We start from the raw sequence: 23670 nt of genomic DNA, 5'->3' as shown, positions 1-23670 counted from the left end.
AAAGAATTCCTTTAGAAAAAAAGAAAAGGGCAGAGAGGTTAGGTCAAACTGACATAGAACACACTTAATGACCTGGTACTTAATCCTGTAAAAAAAAAGCAATTATGACTTAAAACAGAAAAATCATTCTGTAAAGTAAATGGGATTGAGAAGAGAAAGAGAGAGAAAAGGAATACTTTCGGCCTCACATTCAGAAAGGGCTTTAAATGTAAACTTTAACATTACTCCCAAATATTTATACATTTACAGCAGTTGCATTAGTTTCTTTGGTATGCATAATAAAAAACATTAATTCATCAAAACATAATGCAAGCATGCTACATACACTACAATTTTTGTAACCTTGTTTGATCATTGTTATAGACTGAATGTTTTTGTCCCTATCAAAATCTGTATGTTGAAATCTAATCTCCAACGTGATGGTATTTGGAGGTGGGGCCTTTAGGAGGTAATTGGACCATGGGGATAGAACCCTGATGAATGGAATTAGTGCCCTTATAAGTAGTGGCCAGAGAGCTAGCTAGCCCTGCTTCCACTAAGTGAAGACACAAGGAGCTAGCCATCTGCAACCTGGGAGAAGGCCCTTGCCAGAGCCCGACCATGCTGGCAGTTCGATTTTAGACTTTCAGCCCCTAGCACTGTGAGAAATAAATGCCTGTTGTTTAAGCCACCCGGTCTATGGTCATTTGTTCTATCAGCTTGAACTGACTGGGACAGTCATTTTTGTGGTTTGTTTGAAAAACAATTTACCAAAAAAAATTTACAAAAAAGAAAATTACAAATAGAGGCAATCCAGGCTTGTCTTCACCTCTCAGAGGCTGCAGAACATATAGTTTAAGTGATGGAGTAGCCTCTGTCATGATAGAAACAGATAACCCAAGCCTGGATTGTGGTTCCACAAGTGCAATGCTGTCCTCAGTTGGGTGGCCCCTGGAATATGTGGTTTTACAGACAAGACCCTTCAACATATGACTATAATTAAACTCCTATTAACATACAAAGTCAACTTTTAATAATGAAGGGTCTAGCTAGGCACAGTGGCTCATACCTGTAATCCCAGCATTTTGGGAAGCCAAGGTGGGTGGATCACTTGAGGTCAGGAGTTCGAGACCACCCTGGCCAACATGGTGAAACCCTGCCTCTACTAAAAATACAAAAATCAACCAGGCGTGGTGGTGTGTACCTTGTAGTCCCAGCTACTGGGGAAGCTGACGCAGGAGGATCACTTGAACCTGGGAGGCGGAGGTTGCAGTGAGCTGTGATTGTGCCACTGCACTCCAGCCTGGGGCAACAGAATGAGACTCTGTTTCAAAAAGAAAAAAAAAGAAGGGTCAGTGGGGAATTGTTTTTGTAAGATGTTCCTTAGTATCAGTGCCAAACTCAGAATTTTGCAATACACAATGACGAAAAAAAACAGCACACACCTGCTAACTTAACTAATACTAGGGAGTGGGGCCTCATTACTCACCTGTACATGTGCACCCACCCATATTCTGGCATAAAAATATAGGCATAGTGGTAAAGATTCTCTTCGGTCATCAAACAGAACTCCCAAATCAGTTTCCTGATAGCGGAAACAATATCTTGTCTTGTTGTAGCTTCCATAACATTGACCATCGCATTGACCACAGGGAGTGTTTAATAAATGTAAACCTTCTAGAAATAGAGCCGATTGACATAGTTTGGGGTAGATGTGGACAAGGGAGTATCTAATAATTTTATTTTCCACAATAATTAATGCTTGAAAGCAAAGTCATTCCCAGACTTTGGGATTGCACCCTTTATCATTAATCTCTGAAACTCAACTGATAGACTAGACTGGCCTTGTTGTCAAACACCCTGACATTTGACACGAACTCTGCGCAGGTAAAATTAGTTGAAAAACAATTTCTAAAACCTTTTGCACATTCTAAAACATCCAATAAGGCAATGGCAAAAATTAAAAACTAAGTTCTCATGGCTGGGTTTTTAGGTCCATGCAATGAAGAAAACACATCCTATCTAAGCATTAACAATGTGTTTTAGAGATGATAAGACAGGAGGGAGGGTGGCAGACAGCAGGCACTTTCTAAAATGGTGAAATGAAGCCTCTAAGCAGAAAATCAAGCAAGCTGGGTTCTAATCCAGTCTCTGGGATCAGTCTCTATGACTTTGCCCATGTTTCTGATGCTCTTTGTCCCACATACATGAGTGTCTGATTTTTCAGAGGAAAGCACACCTGCCTCAGACTCACACAGACCTAGGCAAGGTCTGACACAGGTTTCCTCAGTAACTGTGTGACTTTTAATAGGTCAGGATTTCTCAGAAAACAAACAAATGGTCAGGTAATCGCACCCCTGCTTGCTAAGATGGTGGCAAGAACAAGGTGGGATCATAGATGTGAACGTGTTGAAGGGATTATTACACAGTCAATTCTATGGCAATGCTGGTTTTGAAACCATGACCTTGTTCTAACATGACTGATATATTACAGAACAATTTCATCATAACACAAGTTTGGGATTTGCTTATATGTGATTCTATCCACAAGAAATACGAGGTAAATGCAGAAAACTGCACCCAGCTAAACTAAGCAGCATAAGAATACACAAAATCCACATACCATATCCATCAGCTACCACACTTCCCCACACAGGTAGAAAAGCCCCACCTGCTTACAACTGGGACAACAATGACTCTCCTCCCAACACTTCTCAAAAACTCACAAGCTGCACCCTTTTGAAGGCCAACTTCCACAGGGAACGTTAAGTCTTTTTCAAAGTAAACTGCCATATTTATTGTAAATTTCTTAAAAATTAACATGTGTAAAATATTGCTGTCATTGTTACTAAATTCCCATATTTTTTGTAATGTGCCACTAGTGATGTTTCTAGGTATTGTGTGCCTATCCCCATTTTTTTAGTAAAATGTGTTTTTATTGCCCAATTTTGCATAGTGTCAGGATTTTTAGGAACCCGTATATCATGTTATGGCAGAATTTACTATACTTCAGTTATTCGGCATCAAGAATTTTGAAATTCATAAAGCTAAGTATACATAGGAGTTATCATATTAATCTCTAGAGTAATGAATACATATAAATAGAGAAATGTAAATTCTCCTTAGTAGTAACATTAAAATTTGTTTTTCAAATGTAATAAAGTGCTCACTTTCAGGACATCTCCACTGCTCTAGGTATTTAACAGATAATTTAAAAGACATCCAGTTTTGCTTATTAGATTTATATCACTTTCTAGATAAGTGGTCAATTCGAAAGCACAACTTTGTTCTAAACAGGGTGTAAAGAAATAGCTACTCCATATTTCTACCAAGATTTTTAATTTTGTGAGCTCGTGAACATTAAACTAGCAAAACTTAAGAGACAGAGAAGGAAGCCAAGGTAACAGTCAAATTAAAATCACTACAAAATTAATTATAAACTCAGTTAATAATATAGAACCCTGTCTACATGGCATTAATAAAGTTTTTGTCAGATGTTATAAATATCATTTTCCTTTGAACAATATAAACAAATTTTATTTTTGTCTCTTCAATTACTGTTAGTTTTCCTTGATGCTAGGTGTAGTTTCATATTTCTTTCAATTACTACCCCGCCCTAGCCTCAACATATACATATCTTAGATTCTGGTTTTTAAACAAAGTCCAGACTCCATTATCTATTACATAATCTCAGGTATGAATTTCTTTTCTTCTCTAATGCTCTATCCCCCACTTCATTCTCTGAGAGATCCCTGCCCCCACCCCCCCCCAAGTTTTATACCAAAGAGGTCCCTGAATAGCCATTCTAGCTAATCCCTGCTCCCCATAGCCCACTGAAGACAGAATTACTAGACTCAACTCATCAGATATGTTGGGGATGGGTTTAAAATAAAGCCAGGGGGCAGAGGGTGGACCAAGAATAATTGTTTAGCAAGAAGAGATTCTTTATCCCCCATATCTGATGCTCATAGGATGTAAGAAAGTACTCTTGCAGGTGACGGGCCTTCAAGAAGGGACAGTGGGCTGCAAGGTCTCAGAGACTCAAGGAGAGGGCATGCCTTAATACTGTTTTGAGGGCTGACCTTTGCAATGAGCTGGCATGATTTCAGGATGGAAAAAAACTAGTATCACCCAATTCTATCCTCCTTGATAACATATTTCTTAACCAGAAAACATATTTCATTGTACAATTAGAAATAAGATACAAAAACAAATCTAATATGAAGATAAACATTGATCAATACAGAACACTGAAGTGTCCATGACAGCAGAATCTAAGAAAATAAAGAACAGAGTCTTTAGAACACTAAGATGCAAGAAAACATCTTTACATATATGTTTTTCTACAGCTAATCCATTCTCCTACTCATTTATATTTATCTGAATAAATTAAAGAGATTTTTCTACATGGTTAAAATGAAATAGGCTTTTGTGGATAAACTTTGAATATCTGTTGGCCTCAAACAATCCAAATGTCTGACTGAAACAAATGTGTACCACCCCCTTGAATTGCACTCAACAAAAGCCACCTGCCAAGACTGTAATCTGGTCTTCAGGTCTCAGAGCTCAAGCAAACCGTGCTACAATATGCACAGCTCTCTGAGCTGTAACCCCAGACTCATTGATAAATAATTGAGCGAGGTCTATTTAATGACAATAATACCTGGCCTCATCATTCATTTATCAATCCGTTGTGTTGGTAATTAGAATAATAAGGTTTCATGGTCTTTCAAGAATGCTTTCACAGTTAGTTGAAGAAGCACACACTGGACTAACTTACAAAATAGATAATTTACCTATAACACATGATACAACCATGATTACACAGAAGTGTTAGGTCATGCTAGGCTGCCTTTGACACATTCTCATCCCAGGAAACATGTTCCCCTTTTGGGTTAGGTTAGGTTGACTTTCCTTTCCTCTTGTTTTCAATTTGATAGTATGATTGAGCAACCAATTTATTGCTCAAGTAAATGAAAGACATTTCAAAACTGGTATTTAGACAACTGTAATCAAAACTTGTACTTTCTAGCTGTTTCCAGTGAAGGGACCAGAAGAATGAAAAGTCTTTTCATAACAAACACTGCCATTTAAAAGAATTTAACCAATAGTCCAGAGAATCTGGCTTCTCCTGAAATATTACTGTGGGAGTGAGTTACAGAGGTAAGAAGCTACTCGAAGGTACAAAGATTAAAAATAAGAACTAGAGGACTCCTAGATAATATAACTTCATAGTTATGCTGGTAGAATTATTGAAAATCATCCCAAATACTGGAAGTGATTATTCAAAACACATTTTTTTCCTAAGGCAAATGCTGATGGCAGTAGCTGGAATGGTTAAGATGCCCAGTTGCTTCATCTATAAAATGGAGATAATAGTAGCTACTCTGAGGATTGTCACATCCATTATAGAAAATAATGTATGTGATGTGTTTAGCTTAGTCCATGGCAAATAGCAAGAGCAGTATAAGCAGTAACTATTACAGTAGTTCCCCCTCATCTGCAGTTTTGCTTTCCACAGTTTCTTACAAGTAGTCAACTGCAGTCCAAAAATATTTAATGGAAAATTCCAGAAATAAACAATTCATAAGTTTTAAATTGCGTGCTATCCTGAGTATCATGATGAAATCTCACGCCATCCTGTGCTGTCCAGCCTGGGAAGTGAATCTTCCCTTTGTTCAGCAAATCCACACAGTCTGCACTCTCCTCCTGTTAGTAGCCCTCTGGGTTCTCAGACTGACTGTCACAGTATCACAATGCTTATGTTCCAGTAACCCTTATTCTACTTAATGCCCCCAAAACATAAGTTTAGTGATGCTGGCAATTCGGATATGCCAAAGAGAAGCCACAAAGTGCTTCCTTTAAGTGAATAAGGGAAAGTTCTCAACCTAATGAGGGCAGAAAAAAAAAAAGTATGCTGAGGTTGCTAAGATCTATGGTAAGACGTCTTCTCTTCCTGAAATTGTGAAGAAGGGAAAAGAAATTCTTGTTAGTTTTTCTGTTGTACTTCAAACTGCAAAAGTTATGGCCACAGTGTGTGATAAGTGCTTAGTTAAGATAGAAAAGGCATTAAATGTGTGGGTGAAAGACATAAACAGGAATATGTTCTGATTGACAGCAATCAGGTTCAGTAGCATCCTTGGTTTTAGGAATCCACAGGGAGCCTTGGAAGGTATTCCCTCTGATAAGTGTGGATGGCTGTATTAGTAGCAATAGTACTAATAGGGCTGACTTCAGTTTTTATGCTGAGTCTCCAAACTACAAAGTTGAGAAATAACTAGATACTTCCAGGCAAAACCCTAGCCCATTTCCCCTCAGACTGTTACCCCATTGAAAGTGGGAATTGTTCTTGTTAGTAAGTGAGCAGGAGAGGATTCAACCCTCCATTTGAGACCCAAGGAGAGGGCCCAGGTGTTGGGCTTCAGAAGCCCCAGTTATGACACCGCCTGGGAGGAGGCAGTCAGGAATTCTATCCTGAGCCCTGCCCCAGCCATGCTGTGCTGCTGTAGAGAGCTCGGGCCCCTGGGAATCTCTCTCTCTCTCTCTCTCTCTCTCTCTCAATTTATCTTTCTCTCCAAGCAGAAGATGATCTGAAGATATTCGACTGTGTTTTCTCTCAAAACTCTGCACATGTTCTCTGTAGCACTAAATTGTAAAATGTTACACTTGGACAACATCGTATTAAATTCTGTGATCCCTATCTCGTGTCATAATTGGGACAGGGGTTTGAATCCTGGCTCTGTCACACACCAGGTGTGTGATTTGGGGAGAGTTATTAAATGCCTTTGATCCAGTTTCCTGACTTGTAAAATGGGACCAGCAACAGTGACGGCAGCAAGAGCTAAAACACACTGAGTGTTAGCCATCTGCCAGGCACTATTCGTGTCCATCATCTCACTTCAACCCGTCAAAATCCTGAAAGGTGGGAACCATTATTATCCCCAACTCAGAGATAAGGAAACTGAGGATTCGCTAAGTAAAATAAGTATCCAAGGTCACCTAGTAAGTGGCACAGCTCTACTCTTTTTGAGCTCAGTGTTCCCAGTTTCCCTAGGATAACACCAGTGTTACCTCATGGAATTGGAACAAGGACATACATACAAGAGTTGAAACAGTGTAAGCAAAGCAGTACCTGGCACACCAGGTAAATGATGCTTTTAGTTATTATCCAAAGATATTTATCTTTTTTTTTTTTTTGAGACAGAGACTCACTCTGTCTGCCCAGGCTGGGGTGCAGTGGTGCAATCTTGGCTCAAAGCAACCTCTGCCTCCTGGGTTCAAGCGATTCTCATGTCTCAGCCTCCCGAGTAGCTGAGACTACAGGCTTGTGCCACTACACCCAGCTAGTTTTTGTGTATTTTTAGTAGAAACAGGGTTTCACCCTTTTGGCCAGGCTGTTTTCGAACTCCTGACCTCAAGTGATCCGCCCACCTTGGCCTCCCAAAGTGCTGGGATTATAGGTGTCAGCCACCTTGCCCAGTTGATATTTATTATTTTACATAGCAAATGTTGATGATACAATGTCAACTAAAATTTCAGAATACAGAACAATTTGTATACTCTCATTATAATTATGTAAAAGTAGTGTGCATCAATGATCAAAGACTAGGCAATTATGCAAATGCTTGGTTTCTCCATTTTCCAAACTCATTATATTATTGTCATTCAGTTTTGTTATCAGTAATAAAAATAAATATTGTTTATTTTAAGGCATTGTGCCATATGCAGAAAGAGAGATAAAGGAATATGGTCCTATGCTTTTCTGTAAGGAATTTACAATTCCATTAAAAAGTAAAGATATAGATAAATATTTAGGGCACCATCTAATTACTAACAAACAAGAATAGTAAAAGTAAACATAAATGCTACAAGATTGAGATGAGAGATGGAGTGGTATCAAGGAACCCTGAACAAAGGGAGGATTCAGTTACATGGTCAAAGGAGTCGGAGGGACATTCTGGTGCAGGGGAATGATATAAGCAAAAATGAAGAGATGAAAACATATCTGGGGTCTTCAGATAGACAATGAAGAGGACAATTTAAATGCTTTAGAGGAGGAGCTGGCATGCCCTAATGTCAGGTCAGCAGTGCAGAATTCATTCTGTTGTTAATAAGGATCCAGAGTATTTTTGAGCAGGAAATTGATGGGTGTAATACAGTGCTGTGAGAAAAATGTTTCAACAATGATATACAAGATAAGTTAGAGAAAACATAAGATGAGAGGCTGGCTGCAAGTTGATTTCTAATGCATCCAGGCTTTTATATATGCTGTTTCATTTCTCTAAGATACCCTTTCTCTTCTCCTACACCTATTTTCTTCCTTTTCTTTATCTTCAGTTCTAGAGTTAGGCCAACACTACAGCTCCTCTGCAAAACCTTTCCTGATCCTTTCTTTCCTTCCAACAATCCCCTCCACCCCCTCGGTAGTGTGACTTAACCTCTGACCTTTCTGCAGTAGTTATCCCAGTGTATTGTTTTCTAGTCCATTTTTACCATTGCACTGGAATCTCCAAGGTCTATATTTTTTGTAGTAATTTCCCATTACTTAATATAGCACCTGGCGTAGATGTGAATTTCAACAAATGCTAATTGAATGAATGGACATCAGTGAGAAGACCAGATGACTGTCAGGTTGTGGCCATTGGCACAGATACGAATTTAGCACCTAGCATAGATATGAATTTCAACAAATGCTAATTGAACAAATGAATACCAGTGAGAAGACCAGATGATTGTCAGGAACCAGGCCGCACAGCAGGCAAGTGGTGGGCGAGTGAGTGAAGCTTCATCTGTATTTACAGCCACTCCCCATTGCTAACTCATATTACCACCTGAGCTCCTCCTCCTGTCAGATCAGCAGTTGCATTAGATTTTCACAGGGGTGCAAACCCTATTGTGAACTGCACATGTGAGAGATCTAGGTTGTGAACCCCTTATAAGAATCTAATTCCTGATGATCTGTCACTGTCTCCCATCACCCCCAGATGGGACCACATAGTTGCAGGAAAACAAGATCAGGGATCCCACTGATTCCACGTTATGGTGAGTTGTATAATTATTTCATTATATATTACAATGTGCAGAATAAATGTAATGCACTTGAATCATCCTGAAACCATCTCCTCACCCAGCCCCAGCACATGGAAAAATTGTCATCCATGAAACTGGTCCCTGGTGTCAGAAAGGTTGGGGACAGCTAAATTAAGTCACGATCTCTAGGGCTGGGATATGGCATCAATATTTTTGTAAGTCCATGAACAATTCCAATGTGCAACAAGTTGGGGGCAGAATATGGAACTGTTGGGCTCAGAAAATGATATCCTGAATGTGCTGCTTTGGCATGCCAAGCACCTTGAACTAAAGGACACTGGAAGGCCTCAGTAGCAGCGTCAGAGCCAAGGTCTCTCTGACCTTCTCCTGCTCTCCTGCCTCTCACCCCTTATTCTTCCCCAAAACCAGCCATAGAATTCAGAGTTCCCCTTCCCCAGGGCAGGCCATAGAAACTAAAACCCCCTTTTCCCCAAAGCCAGCCATAAAAACAAGAATTATTACTCTAACCTTCTCTACCTTTCTGTCTAGAAGGTGGCCATAAAGAAATTCTATGACCTAGTCTTGGTCAATAGTAGGTCAAGGGAGGAAGAAACACTCTCATGTTTGTTGCTGACAAAAATTGTAGTCTTTGTAATCAAAATATATGTATTTTATCTATGAAGTAGTACTGTCTAAAAGGAACTATAGCCAAGAGGATGAAGAGATGTTACAACAGTGAGGCCAAGAAGAATCTGGACAGGTATTGCTGGGTTTCCCCACTCAGTTCATTACTATTAGATAATTCCCTGTTTGTCTAATAACACTTCTACATGGCTATTCACACTTTATTGAATCTAAGCATAAAAATGGACAGTTTTTCCTTGGGTCTTCAAATCTTTATTCTGAAGGCTTCCATGTTGTATAAAACTTTGGTTAAATAAATGTGTTATGCTTTTCTCTTGTGAACCCTCTTTCATTAGAGAAGTGTTGTCCATGACCTTATGATAGGGACAAAGTATCACATCTTTCTGCCCCTGCAGAACTAACCAAATTTTATTTACTGAGACTACCAAATTTAAGAGGCAAAGAACTCTTAAATTTAGCATGTTGGCCAAGGAATTATTGGAAGATTGGGCTAAAAAGCTACTATATTATATATAATTGTTTTGTTGTCTCCCTGAACTGGCAGTAAGTACCCTGCATGTTTTGATACTTGATAATTGCCTTTGGTAAATAACTACTTTTCATGTCCATACTTTATCTTACATCTCTAAAGAGTAACTAGCTGACTGACTATCTGAAAACAAGCAGTAAATAAACTAAGAACAGGCAAAAAGAGAATTGCATGTGCATTTACATAACCTCTTAACTTTTATGTCTGACGTATTTTGGTATAGTTCCTTTTGGATAGTACCACTTCACAGGTAAAATACATATTTTTTAGATTACTAAGACCTCTAAAATTTTTATTAGCAACAAACATGAGAGTTATCTATGTACAAAAATTTCTTAAGGGAATTTTTTTCTCTAGTTCTGATGATATTCATGGAGATGTGTTAAAGCCAGATGCTGGTGTTAGTGAATAATTAAAGCAAGTCTTGGACAGGTCAAATTTGTATGAAATTCCAAGTTACTGCCACAGAAATTCTTCAGACTCAGGATGACTTCTTTGCTCCCTGGAGCTCTAAAACAATGCTAATTTTCATGGCTGGCTTAAATGTCAAATAAAGACTCAAACACATTTTAGTCACACCCTAGAGGTCATGCCGGCATCTTAAGGTAATTTTAGATGAAACAAGGGAAAAATAACAAGCTGGGCTTTAGTGGCTTAATGAAAAATTTAAAAATAAAAGCGCACTAGATCCTTTTTCTACCTGCTGATTAAAACTTTTCCTAACTCTGATTTGTACCTGATTGCTTTAAGATTCAATTTACGGTTTAAACATTCTTTTTGTTAGTATTACAGTAGCAGGGAGAAGAGAGAGGAGACCACACAGGTTTCCTAGGAGCTACAATACTGGTCACAGCACAAACTGTGTTTTCCTCACAGAAGGAAACCAAAATTTGGGAGGTTGTACTATTATCTGCTAAGATAATAGAAGGGTAGAGACAATTTGGAGGGTAGCAGAATATGGCACCCCAAAATATGCCATATCAGGATTATGTGCCATATTATGCCAAAATATGCCAAAAATATAGTATAAAGATTATTTCAAGATGAAAGCAATCAAGAAGAAGCAGATACAAGAAAAGCTCTCTGCTCTCCCCCTTTGCCTAAAAGCAGGAGATAAATATATAAAGGTATTATTTTCATTACCCTCTTACATGGAAGGACAGAAGTTAATCACTGAAGACTATTACAGACCTATCAGTCAAGAGAGGGCACCAGAGGAATCTGCACGACAAGCTTTACTAAATAGTCCTTATTTTCCATTAGTTCCCCCATATATTTGCTTTCCCATCATTTGCCATCCTAGAAACTCAAAGTCTTTTTCTTTTGTGTTGTCACTTCTTTAAAAATGTATTGTTCTTTTGTTAAGATGCTATGTAAGCTCAAGTTCTAACCTCCTCTTTCAGTTACTCATCCTTGAGTGGTCCCATGAGTAAGAGGGATATACATGGTAATAAACTTCAGTTGTTTTTCTCTTGTTAATATGTCTTTTGTCAGTCTGACTTACAAGGCTCCAGCCAATAAATCTAAAATTGATGGAGGGAAAATAATTTTTACACAATTTACAACCAAATTATTTTAATGAGTTCTTTCTTAGTGCGAAGCATTTTATAATGGTAACTTTATAAATGTCTCTCTGGATAGTCTCTTTAAGCTCTATGAAAATGATTTTATGTTTGTTTGGTTTTTTTTTGTCTTTTGTTTTAATGAATCAGTTGAGCTGTTATTAGCAACACTAATACCTGAAGGTAGGGATAGTATTATGCAGGCTGCAGAGTTACAGGCCATATCCCTAAGGCATCCCAGCTTACTCTTACTGTTCTTGTGTTGAGCAGAAATGAGATTTGGGGAGAATGTGACCTAAAACCCACAAATGAATCTTAAAATCACCAGCCCAAGAATAAGAAGGAAACTCTGTCTAAAACCATACCTCAACAATTCTAATCACCAAAATGGTGCAAAATGGTGGAATTTCCCCTTGCCCCTTTACTGCGGGAATATTTTTATTACAAATAAGTAGAAATAGCACTGAAATTATAGATTGCTGTACATGGCTATGAGGAGGACCCACCCAAAATTCTGGCTGATAAACAAATTCATTTTATTTCTATTATTCTTTCATTGTCCCTTTTACTTAGTCTTTTTTTTAAAAATAATTACTGGGTATATTTTATGTTCTTAATGTGTTAAGTGTTTAAAAGAAGTCAAGGAAATATATAAATTCCTTTCTACAGCTTAAACTTTATTAAGAAAAATGAGATCTAGGCCCATGAAATAGTTACATAACAATGCAAGACAGCCTTGAAGTGAAAAGGGAGAGGACAATGGAGGCTTGAGAGTTGCTGAAGATATTGCAGATGAGATAAGAATTCAAATGGATGTTAAAGGGCTAATAGAATTCGAGTAGGCAGAGAGGGCATTCCAGGCATTGGTTTGCAGGAATTTATCTAACAAAGGAGACATTTCCACCATGAATCACACATATAATCTCATATTCTTAGATATACTAGCATTCAGCTCTTTGCAAGGCCATCTACATGGCTTGGTAGACAGACTATGCTTATTTTGCTTGCCTCATGTGCATTCTAATCAAACACATTCTAATGAATTCTGAATACTGTGAAACAGAAAAATTCACAAAGTGCTGCCCCATAGTGAGAAGAAGCATCCTGCATTGAAAGTGTGGGTAACATGTTTCAACACAATACCTGTGTGCTTATATTGGTCTAAATATTTCTAAGCATTGTAACTGTTTTTTCAAAACATTTTTCAAAATGTTGTGTAGTGATATTTAGAAGTGCTAAACCTAAATTTTTCTAATAGAAGTCTTTAGTTTTCTCTTGGAATAGGGTATTCTATCTTTTGATCTATCAGTGGACAATAAATTTAAAATGATGCTTTTAAATGATGGCATTTCAGTGAGCTCTGCAAATCACTAGGACTACCTGGTAAATTTGATTGTTTGCCACATGACAAACTTAGACATGGAAGACTGTCCTAAGCAATTGGGGAACACAGCTTGGGTAAGGGCACCCTCAGAGGACACCATGTTCCTATGTGAACTGGCCTTTCTCCAGAATTAAGTTGTGTTAATATTTTACAGTGTCCTCCCATAGCCTCCCTTCTAACCTGTCCTGATCCCTGTGACTAAGCACTGGTCAAGAAACACAATAAGAGTGTATGCATAAAATGTAAAAGTTAATTCATCCAAAGAATCATGTATCATTATGTAGATATGAGTGCCTTTGTGTATTTATACATTATATATACATGCACACATATATAAATATATATGTAAACTTATGCATATATATTACAAAAGCATCATAAACACAACTATTTGAAATAAGTGATTCATACTATTTAAAAATTTCTAATTTTTATAACTATAAAAGGGAATCTTGGACCCCTTATATTTGAAATGTAAAACTATTCCCCTTTCCTCCTTTCACACAATTTGTTATGATATTTGTGATGGTTAATACTGAGTGTCAACTTGATTGGATTGAGGGGTACAAAGAATTAATCCTAGGCATGTCTGTGTGGGTGCTGCCAAAAGAGATTAACATTTGAGGCCGGGGACGGTGGCTTACGCCTGTAATCCCAGCACTTTGGGAGGCCGAGGAGGGCGGATCACGAGGTCAGGAGATCGAGACCATCCTGGCTAACACGGTGAAACCCTGTCTCTACTAAAAATACAAAAAATTAGCTGGGCGAGGTGGCGGCCACCTGTAGTCCCAGGTACTTAGGAGGCTGAGGCAGGAGAATGGCTTGAACCCGGGAGGCGGAGCTTGCAGTGAGCCGAGATCGTGCCACTGCACTCCAGCCTGGGCGACAGAGCCAGACTCCGCCTCAAAAAAAAAAAAAAAAAAAAAAAAAAAGAGAGATTAACATTTGAGTCAGTGGGCTGGGGAAGGCAGATGCACCCTTAATCTGGTGGTCACAATCTAATCAGCTGCCAGTGACTATAAACCAAGCAGAAAAACGTGAAAATGAGAGACTGGCCTAGCCTCCCAGACAACATCTTTCTCCTGTGCTGGGTGCTTCATGCCCTCGAATGTTGGACTCCAAGTTCTTCAGTTTTGATTTTGGGACTGGCTCTCCTTGCTCCTCAGCTTGCAGACAGCCTGTTGTGGGACCTTGTGATCATGTAAGTTAATACTTAATAAACTCCTGTATATAAATGTATGCATGTGTGTGTGTATATAAATATATATATATATACACACATAAAATGTGTGTGTGTGGGTATCCTATGAGTTGTCTAAGAGAACCCTAATACAATATTTGAATACAATGTTTTTCAAAATTTATTTTAATATGTGCATTTTAATAAAGTTTAACTACTTTTATCTTATTTAAGCCCCCAAACTAGTATCTCACTTGCCATTGCTTACTCATATACATAAAGATGGCCACAAAAATGCCTTGATTGTTATCTTGTTACAAGCTTCATAAAACAAAAGTTTATCTCCACAAAAAGTACCTTACCTGAGATCTGGATAACTCTTCCCCAAAACAGCAAGGACACATTTATCTGATTAATCTTATTTTGTGCTTATTAGGTGCATATTTGCTTTCCTTTTACTGTTAATGTATTATGTCAAATGTATTTAAAAGCATTCCTAGATAATTTTATGATAATTAATGTATTTATCCTTTTAACTACCTTTCCAAAAAACATCATCGATAGTCTAATAAAAGTTGTGAAAATCAACTGTTTCTGACAGCTAAAATTCTAAAGAGTACACATTTGATAAATCATTATCAAAAATTGTTAGGTGACAGGATGCCCTGGCAAGCTCAGAAAATTTAATGTGTCTTACTATATATAATATGTTGACTGATAATACCACAGAAAATAGGGTGCAATGAAGTGTAACTAAGAAGATAATAGTAACCATGATTTATCTATCCAAAAAGAACTTTGGAACTTTTTTATATCTGATATTTATTATTATCATTTTATACTGTGCTACTAAAAAAAATCCCTGTTTATTTGAAGTTTAAGATTTCTATGGTTTGACTATGTCTCCTAAAGTTTATGTGTTGGAAACTTAATTGCCATTGTAACAGTAGTAAGAGATGGGACCTTTAAGAGATAATTCAGCCATGAGGGCTCTATCCTCAAGAATGGATTAATGTGGTTACCATGAGAGTGGGCTAGTATCACAGAGTAGGCTCCTGATGAAAAGATAAATACAGCCCCATTTCTCTCTGTCTCTCGTCCTTGCTCACCATGTGATGCCTTCCACCATCAGATGACCTTTGCCAGGTGCCAGTGTCATGCCTCTTGGACTTCCCAGCCTCCAGAACCATAAGCCCAATAAGCCCAATAAATTTCCTTTCTTTATATATTATCCAGTCTGTGATATTATATTATAGCATCAGGAAACTAAGACAAGGTTCTTTAAATTCTTGCTAATTAAATGTTCGTGGAAATTAGTGAATAAGATTGCCAAGAATATTGGAAAACATCTTTGAATATTATCATTGTACACCCATTTTTTCCAATGACTAATATCCTTCTGCAACCATATGGGCAGAACCTCAAGATGATTTAACTAGGCCATGTGCTTAAGATTTTGAGGCAGTTATGAGAGTAATAAATGCCTCCACAACTTTCTAAAAGAAATAGAAACAGTAGCTCAGTGAGCCACTTGAAAAGCCTGCCAAACTAAGGCAGAGACAAGAATATCTCCAGGTAACTATGGTAAAATGGTACATGCATAACTAAGAAAGATTAAACAAATCACGAAACAGACAAGTAAAGGGAATTCTTGGTAGACAAAAGTATATTTAGCCTGTGTTTTACAGCTGACTTCCTTAACAATTGAGGACGTTTTCAAAACATGCAAATCCCAAGGAAAAAAAACAATAATTTTTGCATTTGGCTTTTCTCAATATCCTTTCAGGGAAAATTTCAAAATGTTATTTGAAAGGCATTGGTAAAGTTAACCACAATAATTTGCTAAGCACTCATAACAATACAACAAATATTAATAAGATAAATCCTGAGACAGAAAACTGTCATGGACATTGTTCTTGTTTAACAGAAATATGTAAGATGCAGGATAGTTTATAGCTGTAAATACTTATTCCAATAGAATGAAAATGATGAAGCAGGCAATTGTGGTAGATCAACTCTAATGTGAATGGCAAGAGATTTCTGATCTCAATCAAGAATTGATTTCTCTTGAATAAAAAGTGTTCCACTTTAAGATAAAATTTAAAAAGAGAGAAATGAGCAGAAGAGGAGAAGATGAAAGAAAAACTGAAACTCTCTATGCATGCTAACAGATTTGGGAGGAAATTCTAAAATATAAAACAAAAATCATTTAGCAGTTTTTTTAGTTTAAAAAACTAGGATAAGAAGTCATTGATGCACTTTCGGCCTTTGTCTGGAGCCTTCACATTATGGAATCATTGTTTTTCCTTCTCACAGGCAGCTCTAATTCAAGCATTTCATAGTTGATTATAGATTAAATAACAGAGTTATTTTACTTTAACTTCTGCTTTCAGTTGTTCCAGATTAGTTTTACCTTAGTTGAGTTCATTATTAAATCCCTCAAAGAGATACCAAAGCTGACTTATGCTGGCTCACACAAAACCACCGATTATGAAATTTTCAAGAATTTTGTGAGTTGGCTCTAACTGTTGGTAGCTTAAAATTGGCTATAGTGGAAATATTTACACCATGGAAATTGGCAAACACTATAGATCAGGGCTTTTTACCAGCACATTTCTGTCCTTTACTCACCTATTCATCCAGACCCTTTAAACATCCCAGTCATGTTAATTGTTCTCCTGCTTTGGAAATGAATGTCCAACAAAAAAAGACATTAACATTTTCACCCACATAGAAAATATTAATTAAATATTGCATACAAAACACTATGCTAGTACTTGAGACAATAAAGAGCTATGTGATACGTTTTGTGCCCTGAGGAGCTCAAAATCTCTTCTGAAATGGAGATTTACATACAATTTTTAAAAATGCAACACAATGCTGCATAACAGAAGAGCCAAATGAATAATCAAGAGAATTCATTTGAATTTTATTTCTATGGGTGTTGGCAGAGAAAGAAGCTCAAACAGGAGATAAAGTCAGGCATGGAAGAAGCATAGGATGCCAAAAAATGGAGCGGATACCAGAATGAAGTGATAACATTTACCTGGCATGTCTATAGGAGAAGATTAGTATCATTTCACTGGAAAATATGGTTCAAATTAGAAGTAGTATGGCACAGTAGAAAAAGCCTGAGGTTTCAGAGACAGAGAAATCTGGATTTTAATCCACCCTCACAGTTAATAACTGTGTAAGGTTACCTTACCTCTGTCAATCTCAATTTTCTCATCTGTAAAATGACGATAACTTTGTTTTCAATGTTCTCATGAGGATTAAATGAGTTAATGTGTAAAACATCTCCTAGTACAGGACACGATACATAGGAGACACTCAAAAACATTTGAAGATGGTTTTGTCCCTCTCCAAAACCTCATGGTCATCATCAGTAATTGAGAGGTTGCTTTGGAAAGTGAGTTGGAATTCAGGTTGTGGAGCTCACCGATTTTTTTTAGGCAAAATTCACTAAATTTTGTTAATTACTAGGGAGACACTGAAGGGTTTGAACATGGGGATGACAGGTATTTAAAAAGAACTCCATGACTATAGTGCATGAACAGTGACTTGGAGTTACATAGACTTTGAGTTCTATAACGTGAGTTGGCTGAATTATTTGAGACCACTGAATTCTGCTATTGGAAAAGATGGAAATCATTAGAAATGTTCAGCATAGATAATAAACAGCTCTCGGCTTGGAATATTCAGGTGAAATTCATAGGCAGGGGCAATTTCATAGGCCTGTGACCTGCACTGTTACAGGACCCCATACTCAGATGGGCCCTGTGCTTAGTTTTATGCTCTGCTATTGTCATTGTTGGGAAGAAATTATAATTTTTCTGAACCCTCATAAGTTTTTAATTGAGACAGTCTCCTGTAACAAATGACAGATTAACAAGAGAAAAACAAACAAGTCTATTAATACATGAACATCACGCAGGTGAAAAGTAACTCAAGGCAGTGTGCCTTAGAATCCCAGCTAATACAAAGTATTCAACAAGATCAATACATTGTAGAGAAGTCACAGGACAAAGAGGAAAACAGCCCTAAGCTTCCAAAGTCCAGAGAACTGTGGGAAAGAGTCAAGTCTGTTCCCAGATTTTTCTGGAGCAGGCTCTCAGCTGGTAAAGGTTGTAAAGGAGAATTTACATCTTGTCTTTAGGCAGGAAAGGGGAGGAGGAACATAAAAGACCTTTTGTTTTTGTAATTCTCTGTCCTGCTTTTAGGCAAATAGAAGAGGCAGAGAGCTTTTCTGCATGTGCTTCTTAATTCCCATCAGCTCAAAAATATTTATGTCAATGAGGCATATTTAGAGCTGGCATATTCTGGTTTCTTTCACCATCTTAAAATTCTTAATAATAGAAATTCTTAAGTATTTTTGAACAAGGGGCCCCACATTTGCATTTTACATTACATCATGCAAATTATGTAGCTGGTCCTTCACATAGGATGTGTTAAATATAGCTAATAAGTAAACATGTACATATGATGCATAGGCATGTTTGATGTGTTCACTACAGAGAGCAGGTAAATTAGTAACCTGTAATATCTGCCAAAGAAAGACAGAAAATAAATTTTAAAAAATATATATGATGAACAAATAAGAACATTACAGTTAGAAAGAGATGAAAAGACCAAATCATTATCCTGACACTTTGGGACTGAGATACCTGTCACTGCTAACTTGACCAGCCATTGGTATCTTCCAGTTTGTTCCTCTTGCATCTGCTCTGTCCAAGAAATGCAAACACAACTCCTGCAATTTCAGCAAGCTAATCACAAGCTACTGCTATGATCAGGCGTACTTGTCCTGTGTCATTCATTCCAACGGAGCTGGTACCTATCATTGGCCCAAGTAATCTTTATTATGTGGGTCCCTTTGGGACCTCAGTCCCCTTAGCCACACTATCAGCAGGATGAGAGAGACAGGGCACATGAACACTGCAGAACACAGGATACAGAAGTGTGGTTCTGTTGCCCATGATCTCATGATATTGCTACTTTATCCCATGTCTTACCATACCCCATTTCTTTCCCCTCACTTCTCACTGTGCTTTAAATAAGCTTATTCAGCCATGTGATTTGAGCATTTTAATTTGGTATGTGAACCTTCAGGTTTGTGACTTCTGGGAGAGCTTGCTTGGTAGTGTACTTAGAGACCTCCATCATATCAAGGTAAGTTTCCACACAACAAGCTTAAATTGTAGATCTATCACTTATTAATTGTCTGACAATTATTTATCCTCTCAGAGCTTCAGTTTCCTTATATGTAAAGTCAAAATAGTAAAACCTACCTTGAAGGAGGGTTGAGAGGGATAAAGAAAATTATTATGCTAGGTACCATGTTACATGCTTGTATCTATGAGCTTATTTAATTATCTCAATAACTTTATGCAGTAGTACTTTTATCTCCATTCATAGTAAGGAGACTCAAGGATGTAGAGACTAAGAAACTTGCCCACAGCATAATGCTTGACACCTGGTATGAACTTATAAAATAGCAGAAAAATGGGATGTCAATGTTACCTTTTGATTGACAAAATCTAGATGCATTAATTGCCTATATACTCTCCAGTCTGCAGATGAAAAATTGCTATACTCAAGATACCTGTAAAGTACAAGAACTGAAGGTCCGTGCTTTGGTTGAGTTATTGGTTAAAAATAATCCAGAATGAACTGCTAGGAAAAAATGGCAGATAGGAGGCAGGACTAAATTGCAGCCCCCACTTGGATGGATAGAATAGAATGTGGAGACTTGCATCGTGAACTTTTGTTCCAAGAGCTGCTGCAGAAATATACCGGGAAAACCAAGAGAATCCACAGACCATTTGAAGGAAACAGGTTGCTCCTGCAGGACCCGGGAGAGAGCCCAAATACTGTGATTGCCCAAACTGCAAAAGTGGGAAAGGGAGATCATCCCTGCCCCGAATACACACACTCACTGGGGAACCTAAAGGTCCAGATCACAAGAGAAAGATTTGACCTTACCTGCAGCTGAGACAATTTAGAGAGCTGAGCGAAATACAAGGGCAGAAGAAGCCACAGGAAAAGCCATATGGGTTCTCTGGGTCCCCAGAGAAGCAATTTCTGACTTGTCTCACAGGAGTCCTTGAGGAGGGCTGCCAGAGGAACTGGGAAAAGACCACAGGGAGAGGGAAACCTCCAGCTGAACTCTGTAATAATTCCAACCAAATGTGAAGTTTCCTGGCCAGAACTTGGGGGAGGATGTGAATCCGGTGACAGACAGGGAGGTGGCACAAAAACCCCACTTGCTTTCTCAACCAGGAGGCTGGTAGCCTGGGGCAAGTTCTCAGCCCTACTTGCCCACTGCCTGAAAACAATCTCAGTGCTGTTGGAGGGGGCACAGTGGGAATGAGATCAGCCTTTTGGGTTGCATGGGAGCTGGGAGAGGCTACCAGCTTTCTCCACTTTCCTGACAACCTGCATGACACAGCAGAGGCAGCCATAATCCTCCTGGGAACATAACTCCATTGACCTGAGAACCACACCCCCATCCCCACAGCAGCCACAGCAAGCCACACACAAGGAGAGTCTGAGGTCATTCGTACCTAACCCTGCTCCCACCTGATGGTCCTTCCCTACCCACCCTGGTAGCTAAAGACAAAGTTCATATTCTCTTGGGAGTTCTAGGGCCCCACCCACCACCTGATCCTCCCCTATACTACCACAGCTGACGTACTCTTGAAAGCACCACCTCCTGGCAGGAGGCCAACTAGCACAAAACTAGTGAATTAAACAACTACAACTAAGGCACCTCACAGAGTCTGTTTTACTCCTCTGCCACCACCACTGGACCTGATGCTGGTATCCACAGCTGAGAGACCTAAAGATGGTTCACACCACAAGACTCTGTGCAGACATCCCCCAGTGCCAGCCCAGAGACCAGTAGGTCCACTGGGTGGCTAGATCCAAAAGAGAAATAACAATCACTACAGTTTGGCTCTCAGGAAGCCACATCCCTAAGAAAAGGGGGAGAGTACTACATCAATGGAACACCCTGTGGGACAGAAGAATCTGAACAGCAGCCTTGAGCTTCAGATCTTTCCTCTGAAATAGCCTACCCAAATGAGAAGGAGCCAGAAACACAGTTCTGGTAATATGACAAAACAATGTTCTTTAACATCACCAAAAAATCACAATAGCTCACCAGCAATGGATCCAAACCAATATGAAATCCCTGAACTGCCAGAAAAAAAAATTCAGAAGGTCGAGTAGTAAGCTAATCAAGGAGGCACCAGAAAAAGGTGAAGTCCAACTTAAGGAAATAAAAAAATATGCTACAAGATATGAGAGGAGAAATCTTCAGTGAAATAGATAGCATAAATATAAAACAATCACTACTTCAGGAAATAAAGAACACAGAGAAATGCAAAATGTACTGGAAAATAAAAGAATTTAAAAAAACGAATAAAGCCTCCAAGAAGTTTGGGGTTATGTTAAATGACCAAACCTAAGAATAAGTGGTGTCCCTAAGGAAGAAGAGAAATCTAAGTTTGGAAAACATATTTGGGAGAATAATAGAGGAAAACTTCCTCGGCCTTGCTAGAGATGTAGACATCCAAATACAAGAAGTTCAACGAACACCTGGGAAACACATTGCAAAAAGATCATTGTCTAAACACATAGTTATCAGGTTATCTAAAGTCAAGACAAAGGAAAAAATCTTAAGAGCTGTGAGGCAAAAGCACCAGGTAACCTATAAAGGAAAATCTATCAGAGTAACAGCAGATTTCTCAGCAGAAACCCTACAGGCTAGAGGGGATTGGGGTCCTATTTTTAGCCTCCTTAAACAAAACAATTATCAGCCAACAATTTTGTATCCTAAGCTTCATAAATGAAGGAAAGATACAATCTTTTTCAGACAAATCCTGAGAGAATTTGCCACTACCAAGCCAGCACTATAAGAACTGCTGAAAGGAGCTCTAAATATTGAAACAAACCGTGGAAACACATCAAAACAGAATCTCTTTAAATCATGACTCTCACAAGACCCATTAAAACAAAAATACAATAAATAAGTAAATAAATAAAAAACCAGGGTATTCAGGCAACAGATAGTATGATGAATAGAATAGTACCTCACATCTCAATACTAACATTGAATACAGATGTCCTAAATGCTCCACTTAAAAGATACAGAATTGCAGAATACATAAGAATTCACCGATTTGATGGCAAGATGGCAGAACAAGAATAGCTCCAGTCTGCAGTTCTCAGCAAGATCGACGCAGAAGGTGGGTGATTTCTGCATTTCCAACGGAGCTACCCAGTTCATTTCATTGGGACTGGTTGGACAGTGGGTGCAGCCCAAGGAGGGCAAGCCAAAGTAGGGTGGGGCGTTGCCTCACCCGGGAAGTGCAAGGGATCAGGGAACTCCCTCTCCTAGCCAAGGTAAGCCACTATGGACTGTACCATGTACACCAGCCCAGATATTGCACTTTTCCCATGGTCTTCGCAACCTGCAGACCAGGAGATTCCCTCCAGTGCCCATACCACCAGGGCCCTGGTGCTGGGTTTCCAACACAAAACTGGGCTGCCGTTTGGGCAGACACAGAGCTAACCACAGGAGTTGTTTTTTCATACCCCAGTGGTGCCTGGAATGTCAGCGAGACAGAACCATTCACACCCCTGGAAAGGGGGCTGAAGCCAGGGAGCCAAGTGGTCTGACTCAGTGGGTCCCACTCCCACGGAGCCCAGCAAGCTAAGATCCACTGGCTTGAAATTCTCGCTGCCAGCACAGCAATCTGAGCTCGATCTGGCATGCTCGAACTTGGTGGGGGGAGGGATGTCTGCCATTGTTGAGGCTTGAGTAGGGGGATTTACCCTCACAGTGTACACAAAGCTGCCAAGAAGTTCGAACTGGACGAAGCTCACCACAGCTCAGTAAGGACACTGCACCCAAACTGCCTCTCTAGATTCCCTCCTCTGTGGCCAGGGCATCTCTGAAAAAAAGACAGCAGCCCCAGTCAGGGACTCATAGGTAAAACCCCCACCTTCCTGGGACAGAGCACCTGGGGGAAGGGGAGGTTGTGGGTGCAACCTCAGCAGACTTAAATGGCCCTATGTGGCAGCTCTGAAGAGAGCAGCAGATTTCCCAGCACTAGGTTCCAGCTCTGATAAGGGACACAGTGACTCCTCAAGTGAGTCCCTCACCCCCAGGTATACTGACTGGGAAACACCTCCCAGTAGGGGCTGACAGACACCTCATACAGGAGAGCTCTGGCTGGTATCTGGTGGGTGTCCCTCTAGGACAAAGCTTTCAGAGGAAGGAACAGGCAGCAATCTTTGCTGTTCTGCAGCCTCTGCCGGTGATACCCAAGTGAACAGGGTCTGGAGTGGACCTCCA

General features: G+C 39.1%; 1 protein-coding gene across 1 annotated transcript in view; it reads right to left on the bottom strand.

Annotated features, from left to right (window-relative positions):
• The window catches only part of TMC1 (transmembrane channel like 1), a 263253-nt gene that overhangs the window by 100419 nt on the left and 139164 nt on the right, over window positions 1–23670 (bottom strand). The window lies entirely within an intron of this gene.

The sequence above is a fragment of the Pongo pygmaeus genome, chromosome 13 (genome assembly GCF_028885625.2).
Source record: "Pongo pygmaeus isolate AG05252 chromosome 13, NHGRI_mPonPyg2-v2.0_pri, whole genome shotgun sequence".
In the NCBI taxonomy this organism is placed as follows: domain Eukaryota; kingdom Metazoa; phylum Chordata; class Mammalia; order Primates; family Hominidae; genus Pongo; species Pongo pygmaeus.
This window is presented reverse-complemented; position numbering and strand designations above follow the sequence as displayed.